Genomic DNA, 9217 nt, shown 5'->3' with positions numbered 1-9217 from the left:
ATTTTAAGATTGACAGGTATTACTATGTAATGGCATACCAGTGGACTCTTGACAAAGAAGTGGGAGGAGTTAAGTGCAATCTCAGTTGTATTAAACTCAGCCCGCATAGAAATCTGTCTATTTTTTTAATTACTCTGCATTGACAGTAGGGTGGTACACGTGCACTTAAGAATTCAGATTTATTCAATGAGTGGACTGGACTCCTGATCAATGACTGGATTCTCACATTGTGATATTTGGCAGTTATGTTTTCACCAGCACCCCAAATTCTTGAAATTTTACGTGTCTCAGATCACCACATCCAGGAAAATACCCTGAAAATACCCATTTCCTAAGTTTTCCAAATGTGTTGGAGTATGTGGAAGAAAAAAAATGTGAATGTGAAACATTACACTTATCGAAACAAATTTAGTTGTGCTCGATAACTTATCGCTGTTATTCAAAGTGGAACTACTCAGGTGCCAAACAGGCAAAGCTTGAGAGTTGTCCACCAGCTATTGGACATGATACAGCCACTGGTTGCTAGTAAAATGTATATTCCCCATTTGGTTGGTAGTGGTCTTTGGAGGTTGTTGTATGTTGCTGGGGTACTTTGGTTGCAATGAAAGCACTGCCCTAAACAAGTAATAGTGGTTACTTTGGTTGTTAGCATATTGCCACAGTTACCTGTAGTTTTTTTCATGTTTGTTTACAAATATTCACTAACTACTACACTCAAAAAAATGAATGAGGTGGATTGTTCAGTGTATATTAATTATTTATTTTCATTTTACTTAAAATATATGTTTTTGTTAAGTTAACATATGTTTTTCTAATCAAGTCTACGTAATTGTGTCTATTATTCAACGTACATAATACTAATGTGTTACTTGATCACATAACATTTAAGTTAAGTCAATTAGGATCGATATACCTTGTATATCCACAAGGTGGCAGTAATGCAAAAACAGTTGTAATGAAACCGCGCAGAACAAGAAGGTTTCACGGCTTGTGCCTGCTCATGCGCAAGACTTCAAATTTAACTGAAAAAGGCTGTTTTGGCGCCAAGCTGCTGTTTCTTTGAGAGGTAAGACCACTTTTTTCTTTGACTATGTTGTGTAGTATCTATATGTCCAGCATGGTTATATTTTGCGTTTGTCTTACAAGACATGTTATATCGTTTGTGTGTGCTTGTTTTACATTAGTTTTACTGGGTCCTGGACATGCTTATTTTGTGGACTGTGTAAGAAACATTTTTATTGTTTTTTGTTTTATTAAGGGATTAGCTACAGGGGTTCATGGGGTTATTCTTTCAAGGGGTTATTTTTCCATTTGCTTTCTTGGGATTCCTTTTCTGTAATCCGAGAGTCGGAAATATCGAATAGGATAGCAAGGATAGCATAAAGTGACATTTAAAATCCAAAAAGTCAAGGGCGAAAGCCACTGTGACACCATTGTTCTGCTCTATCAGTAATCTGTATTATGTAAAAATGGTCTGTAAATACAGCATGTTTCCTAGCGGAGTTATACATATCAATGTAGTTATAAATTACAGTTTGTGAAAGTACACACTTAATTTTTTTAATAAAATTATTCAAGACATATGAGTGGACAGACGATGGAGGTCGACAGACCTGGTGATAATTGCTTCTATAGAAAGTTAGCACATGGCAGTGTCAATCTCTTGCTTTTCTTCTGAGTAGTATTTTATTTAGTTGTAATTCAAACAATAAGTTGCTTCTTGAAATTAAGGAATTAATTATTTTTTTTCTTTATAAATCTCAGATCCTGCCTTTACCTGCTCCCTCCTATACTGATGTGGTGTATGTGGTATTGCTGAGCTTGTATGTGGTATGTGAACTGTTATACTTTTAAAAACAAAACTGTTTTATAAGTTAAGTTTTCTTTTGTGACCCATCCCATGCCCCTGTTATTTCTTCTCCACATCTGAACCATGGTAAAGGTTGCAGTTCAAGGGCCTGAGGCATGAAATTCTTTTCAGATCAGCTGTGATCAATATTTTTTGGAACTTGATAAATAACAATAAAAGCTGTAATGGCTCCATTAGCATTTTGTGTAAATGTTTGTGTTAAAATTATAGCTTTAATGAGGTCTTACTACATTAGTTTTAGTTTGTATATGTGTACATATAGTATGTATATTTACAGTACAGTATGTTGTGTTTGTTGACATATTTTCAGGTGGAAGCAGAATATGTGAGGATTACTACTGCTGCACATGTTCCAAGGCTTTTTACACAACTTGACCAATACACTGACCAGCTCATAAAAGTCTTCAAGAAAAAAGGAGGCGTTGCAGGGAAGAAAATTAGACAAACTTTGGCCCCAGCCACACAGGTGCGTTATTCTGTTGGTAGCAAAATATTATGGCTAATAAGATCATTTTCAAATTTAAACAGCTGGTGTATGGTAGCTGCACAGTGCACTTACATTTATATTAAGCAAGACAAAGTTTGGTACTCAAAACGTTGGAAAATTTAAATTACCTAAACATATGTAAAATCTGATCCCTTGATTTAGGTTAAACCAGAAGTGAATGTTTTTATGTTATGTTTTGAATGCAAAAAAGATAATGTATTAGTTTGTCTTTACCTCCATTATGGACATATCTAATGTGGTGGAAACCCTGCCCAACAGGTTAACTATTCATGTCCATGTGATGATTAGTTGGTCTTGTGTACATGTCTATCTGTGCAGTGGATATGTCATTCATTTTGCGTATAATGTGAGTTTCTGTCATCCTAAAGTATATCTGTTTTCTCTTCCTGTATCTCTGCCACTCTCTACAGAAGGAAACCATTGAAAAGGGGAGGGAGTGTGTCCTCAGGGCACTACCTTTTTACCTGAATGAAGACCCAAGCATCCTCTTCAAAGAATAATTGGTTGGTAATTTTAGTTTAGTTTTTTATCTGTATTAAACCAAATTTTGAATAACTAATGTTGTTGCATGTTGTAATGTTGTTGTTGTTGTAATTTGCATGGAACCTGTTTAAATGTTTTGGGAAATCTTCTTGTATACCCAAACTATTTATATTTATCGTTGAATCTGTAGTCTAAAATAGTGGCGCACTGGGGTGCATGTTCCTAATATTGTGTTTACATCATTAAAGGGTAGCTTTGGCCCTTTTTCTTTCTTTTTTTAAAAACTGGATGCCATTTTTCTATGTTTTTGTGTCTAAGCTACAGCTGTTCAGAGGGAGCTGGAACAAATTACCCTTGCTATCTTTACCATCGAAAGAGCTGATGCCAGCACTCCTCCAGCCGATGTGGGTATAACCATCTAGTGTGTCCTGCATGACCTGGAAGACCTGGCCTCTGCATGTGCACTCTTAATGGGTGGGATATATGCACTGAATCTCAGTTAACCTCAAGACTGAAAGCTAAGAGACAATCAAAAGCATTGAGATTTAAAGGATTTAATTGAGAGATGATACTGCACCAGAAATGTTGAAGGGTGGTGTGTATATTAGCGTTCAAGGCATATTGTTATGAGGTGGAAATATGTTCATATTCAGTTTGTGTTACATTGTGTGCATTGTAAAGGTAATTGCAATACATACTAAAATTAAGGGTAAGTTAGGAGGTTGATCTGATATCCTCGTGTTGGTGTTGTTCCCAGATCATCATACTAAATGTTGTTCCAGGATCAACATTGCAAGTGACCAATCAGAATGTTGTGACGTCATACTTTTGCGACTTCGGGAAAAACCGGCGTAAAACAAAAAACTGTACTTAAGCTGCGAGAAACCGCCTCTGTCCGCCGATCAACTGACCCTAACCCTAACCGTAACCCTTTAATAAACAGTAAGCAGAATTGATATTGTCCTTGCAACATTGGAATTTCATAAATGCACGAATGGCTTGGAATAGAATAACGTCACAACAATGTGATTGGTCACTTGCAATGTTGAACCTGGAACAACATTTTCATGATGGTCTGGGAACAACACCAACACGAGGATATCAGATCATCCAAGTTGGGAATGCAGGATGAATGTATATTTTGTGGACTTTTAAAGACGAACAATTGTTTCCATGTTAAAATGTTTACATCTGAAGTTTTTTGCCCAAACACTGGTAAAATAAATGTTGACAGTGGCGAGTGTTAAATGGTTACTGCTGTGCTGTTGCAAAAAAACTGAACGCTGACAAGCTGTTTTATTGTTAGACCATAATGTTGGCATGTTTTGTTAAAGTTTTATTTGGGATGGTGATGTAATTTTCTTTGATTGCTAATATCAGTGGACTATTTATTATTATTATTATTATTATTATTATTATTATTATTGTTGTTGTTGTTACTTTTTTTTTTTTTTTTAATTGTGGCTGTTGAGGTGGACACTTCACTTTGCATTGTTAAAGGAAAGCACTTCATTGGCATTGTGTTACTGGACTGACCCTAAGCAATCATTGCAAATAGCAACTTTGCTATCCATTTTAGACACTAAAAGAAAAAAACACTCACAGACCTTACTAGCATCACATGTGCATAACTCAAGTGTCATCTTATCAATGTGTTATGTGATCTTCAATGCGTTTTTTTTTTTTTTCTTCTATTTCTGGTAGATACAGACATTTAATTTAAAGTCTTGATGTTGCATCTGTCTACATACTGTTAATTATTAACCCTAATGAGCTGTTGTGTTTTATTTTGGACTGGGTTTACACAAATGCTCACTGAATGTGTTGGCAATAAAATAAATTTTAAAAAATAAGTTGGATGTACTTAATTCATTTGTGTGGAACCTGTTGACAAAATAGATTTATGTAAAACTAATTAATAAAGCACAAGGTGGCTGAAAATATAATATTTGAATTAATCTAACTTAAATTTAACATTTTACTGCCACAAATAAGAAATGTGTTGAAGTAACTAATCTAAACTATCTAACCTGAAAATATATCATCTATGTTCATACAACATAACTTGATTTAGTTAGTCTTAAATATGTCTTGTTAATCTTAAGTAGTTTTTTTAAATTAGATGAACTAAAGATTTTTGCTTTAAACTAACATAATTCAATTTCGTGGAACCTGTTGACAAAATAATTTTAATTAAAGTCAACGTTTCATTTTTTTGAGTGTACCTAAATGGTAGAACAAGTCTATCAAGTGTGAGTCAAACCAGAAATGAAGAAAGTTTACTTTCAGAATAAAAGTTGAAAGCACCGAAACCAATTGTTGCAATTCCATGTTTCAATTCAGTTCAGTTCGATTCCATTCAATTTTATTTATATAGCAACACACAGCACTTGCCTCAATGTGCCTTATATTGTAAGGTAAAGAACCTACAATAATAGACAGAAAAGAGAGAGTGTCTGTCTCCCAAACCCAAACTGGGAGCTCGTTCTACTGAAGAAAGCACTGAAAGCTCATACCTCTGCCTCCCATTCTAATTTTAAATACATTTTAAATTGTAGGAACCACAAGAAAGCCATTGGTCTTTTTGTGTGGATGCCTTGTGTACTAGACAAAGCATCTATTTTGCTACTCAACCCATTCACAAAAAATATATGTTTAAGAAGTGGGATCCTCTTCTCTCCTTAAAGGCAAAGTAGATCCCTTTTGTTTTACACGGGACTGGAATGGAATAATCAAAAAGATCAAGAAGCAGATTCAGGAAATGACAGTAAAAATGACTAAGGCTCATTTATACAGAAAATCACTCTTCTTAAAATGTAAATATAGAGCCCTTTATAAATGTGGTATGGAAAGTTTATCAGTTTAGATTAAAAAAAAAAAACAACCTAAAATTAATAAATAACATGAGAGATCAGCCTCAGGGCACTTTGTGATATCCCTACATTTGGTGTTGGCCAGAAGTGCTAACGTCAGTTTAAAATCTCCTGTGGGATCTTTTGATTTGGGCAACCAATCAAAAACAGAAAAGTTTTATACGACAAATCTAATTCTTTGTTTCAATTTGGAATGAACTTTAGCCCTAAAAGGACTAGTGATAATTTGCAAAATAGTCATGTCAGGTCAGAAGAACATTTCTTTTTAATTAATAACAGCTAAAAACCTAAAACGTGTGAAAAAATGTGACATCTATGAGTCAAACCTAGTTCTCTGTTGTAAAAGTGAAGAAAATTCAAACCACAAAGTCATATATCAACAGACTCATATTCAGGTACATAAAATAATATTGAAAATTTTCCTTTAAGGAACGTTAAAAAATGTAAAGTTATGACATGGCATCAATTTAAATTAAGAAGAGAGGATGAAATAAATAAAATAGAAACATAATTTACAGAGAGTTAAAGGTCTGATCTAATATCGTAACAGGTGAAAGAAGCATAATTAAAAGTTTCATGGTATGAAAAAAAGATCTGTACAGAGACCAAAGTCTATTGAAACATCAGTTGGCAAGGTTGTATCCTTAGCACTGGGTGATGGATCAAAGCATTCTCAAATCAACTCCAACACAGTCACCCTAGTTCAACAATAACTTTTTGGTAACTCTCATTAACTTGGTGTCACCTTACATTTTTAGATCTACTAAATCTCATCTGAGCGATGATATGTTTATCCTCTCAGGTTTAGTTTTGAGTTGCTACATCAAAATTGTTAATTAGATTCATTAATTCACGAAATACTTCTGGAATGCAAACACGCGGTATCTTAGAGTGTGGGAGATTTCAAGGGTGTATTTTTCTCTTAATTAAAATATTAATAAAGACCTCTCTGCAAAGGGCTGAATGTTCTGTCTTCTTTGCTCTGTCTCTGAATTGCTTAGCAGACCTTGAATGATCCAGCTCATTTTCTTTTGGAAGTAAACGAGCTTTTAATGAACAGACTGGACGTTTTCATCATTGAGCTTATGCCTTGTTCCTTTTGAATCATAATAAGTTCTGTAATTGTAAGTATTATTTGTGAAGCCACGGTGTTAGATAAACCCACAGTGTCTCTTGAATTTACAGATGGTTGATTTTGATCAAATGTTGTATTTTAACCATCACTTCCACCATCACTTCCTCTAAAGATTAATGTTTTACCCCACAACTGAATCAACATGTCTCTGGCAAGTCAACAGAAAATATTATCTAAACAACAAAGCTAGAGTTTCCTTTCTTGGCTGTTGCACAAGATTGCATCTATAAATGTGTCATTAAGTCTGCTGGCAGTAAATAGATGCAACAGCCACAAAATGTGGCTGGCTGTGTTCAAAACTTCAATCCTTTAAAAGCAGGAAGAGGAAGCCTTTGGATTCACAATAGTTTCTGACATTCGTTTTAGACAAGTAGTTAAAATGGGGTTAATGTAATAAATTAAGAGCACAGTTTAAATTGCTAAGATGTCTGTCAAATACCACACAAGTGGCATTATTCAAGAAGCGTGATGCCCAAAGAAGTATAAGCAGGTATACAGTATACAGTCAAATGTAAAAGTTTTATTTGTTGGGATAACTCAGTGCTTTTTGAAATTACATCAAAAAGCACCGTTCAAGCTAACACTATCAGCCTTGTAACATACAACAAAGGCTGATTTTGACTCTAAAAGTGGGTCATGATGATCAGGTTCAAAGAGAGTGACTCATGCATTACTCATGGTAAGCAAAAGTCACAAAGATAACACAAGATAAACAATGATATGAAGCGCATAGGCTTGGAGTTATTTAACGTATTTAGATATGTCCTTCTATGTGCTGTTGACGACGTAAGCTACCAGTGGTATAGGCCACCCTTGTGGCCTTGCATGAGCTATGAAAGGTTGACAAGTGATAGTAAAAGCTCAAAGACAAAATACAAATTGACTCGTAGGGCATGCAGAGTAATGTGAGAGGTAAGAAATAAAGCAGAATTTCTAAAAATACAACCATGTGTAAAGATATACTGATATAGTCTATCAGATTAACTTTTTTGGCCATTGGCTCTTGTATTATGTTGCATTTTGATTTGTTCTGCATAGGTTTAGCATTTTTTTTTATATGTTTTCCATCCATTCATGGCATTAAACATTTATAATATGGTTGATGTTAAAGCTTTGGCAACACTGTTCAGCCTGTTGCTTGTCCAAAAATGACTTACTATAGTTTTGCATAACTGTCCTCACGGGTATGGTTAGGAAAACACTGCAGTAGTGAATAAAAGAAAGAAATACTTGATGTGAGAGATTGTTTTGTCGTCTAAGCCATGGACATCGTCATCTTTGAATGTCAGCTTTGTTACAAAGAAAACACCAATTAATCTTACACATGTTTGATGTGACCTGCCAGGAAACCATAGTTGAAGGTGAGCAGTGTTGAACTGACAACTAATGGTGTCAGTACAATAAGAATCTAGTAGAAAACATTCTGCTAAATTTGCATGGCTGTTGTTATGTAAACTACATTTTTACTTCAATTATACAGACAGAGTACAGACAACAGAAAGCTGTAACAAACTCAGAAAAGAAACTGAGACAGTAGCATGGAGGAGGAAGCAGTTACAAAGCAGGTGGGTTTTACAAAGAAAGAGGTTTCCAAAGCCTAGCGAACACACCAGATAGCTTGTCAAAATTGATGGAATTATGAACACAGAAAACTACTATCCAATACCATCTGGAAAGCATCTGATTGGCAATAGCATGATAATAATCCTGCAAGTGCAATAAAAGCATACCTGAAAAGGAAAACAGACAGTAGTACACTTTAAGTTGCAAAACAGTGTAGGATCATCTTGACAAGCAACAGAACAAAAGGCAGCCTACTTGCAGAAGAGCATTAGAATGTCCTTCAAGAAAGCTTGCATCAGACAGTTCAGGCCATACAGAAGGATAAAAATGGTCATACCAAATATGGACTTTCAAGCTCATAATAAATGTGCAAACACATTTTTTCCCTTTCCTAGTGTATTGCTACATTTATTTTTTCTCTAGCAAAATACAAAGAAATGACTGGTGACACAAGATGTTTGCACAGTATGTAGGTAAGCAAGGCCAAAAGAAAATGCATTCAGTTTTCAAAATGATAGACACTGTGTAGACTATATGCTGTGCTTCTGCAAAGGTGATTTAAAGCTGTGCAAAGAACAAACCTGTGTTAGAAATGCAGCATCACAGACGCATTTTTTTTAAGGTAATGATAGTTGGAGCAGGACTGCTAGCACTACCAGACTGGGCAAAGAGGGAAGTCGGCTTTAATTGTCAAGGAGAGCAGTGTTTCTTGGAAGAAACTCAGGATTCCAGAAAGATGCATGGTTGACCACTCAGTCAGAACTATCTTGGAGCTGGACTTCAAT

At 35.0% G+C, this 9217-nt stretch overlaps 1 long non-coding RNA gene across 2 annotated transcripts; it reads left to right on the top strand.

Moving 5' to 3' along the window:
* Positions 1–977: 977 nt before the first annotated feature.
* Positions 978–4097, top strand: LOC308399030. Of its 2 annotated transcripts, none has more exons than XR_013972061.1 (5): positions 978–1066; positions 1765–1830; positions 2181–2336; positions 2789–2881; positions 3180–4097. It is a non-coding gene; the product is annotated as an uncharacterized lncRNA (long non-coding RNA). The 2 variants fall into 2 exon arrangements; XR_013972062.1 differs by lacking the exon at positions 978–1066 and adding an exon at positions 1194–1222.
* The last annotated feature ends 5120 nt before the right edge of the window (positions 4098–9217 follow it).

This window comes from Rhamphochromis sp. 'chilingali' (genome assembly GCF_963969265.1).
Source record: "Rhamphochromis sp. 'chilingali' genome assembly, chromosome: 6".
Taxonomy (NCBI): domain Eukaryota; kingdom Metazoa; phylum Chordata; class Actinopteri; order Cichliformes; family Cichlidae; genus Rhamphochromis; species Rhamphochromis sp. 'chilingali'.
The sequence above is the reverse complement of the archived record's forward strand: the minus strand, read 5'-3'. Positions and strand labels throughout refer to the sequence as shown.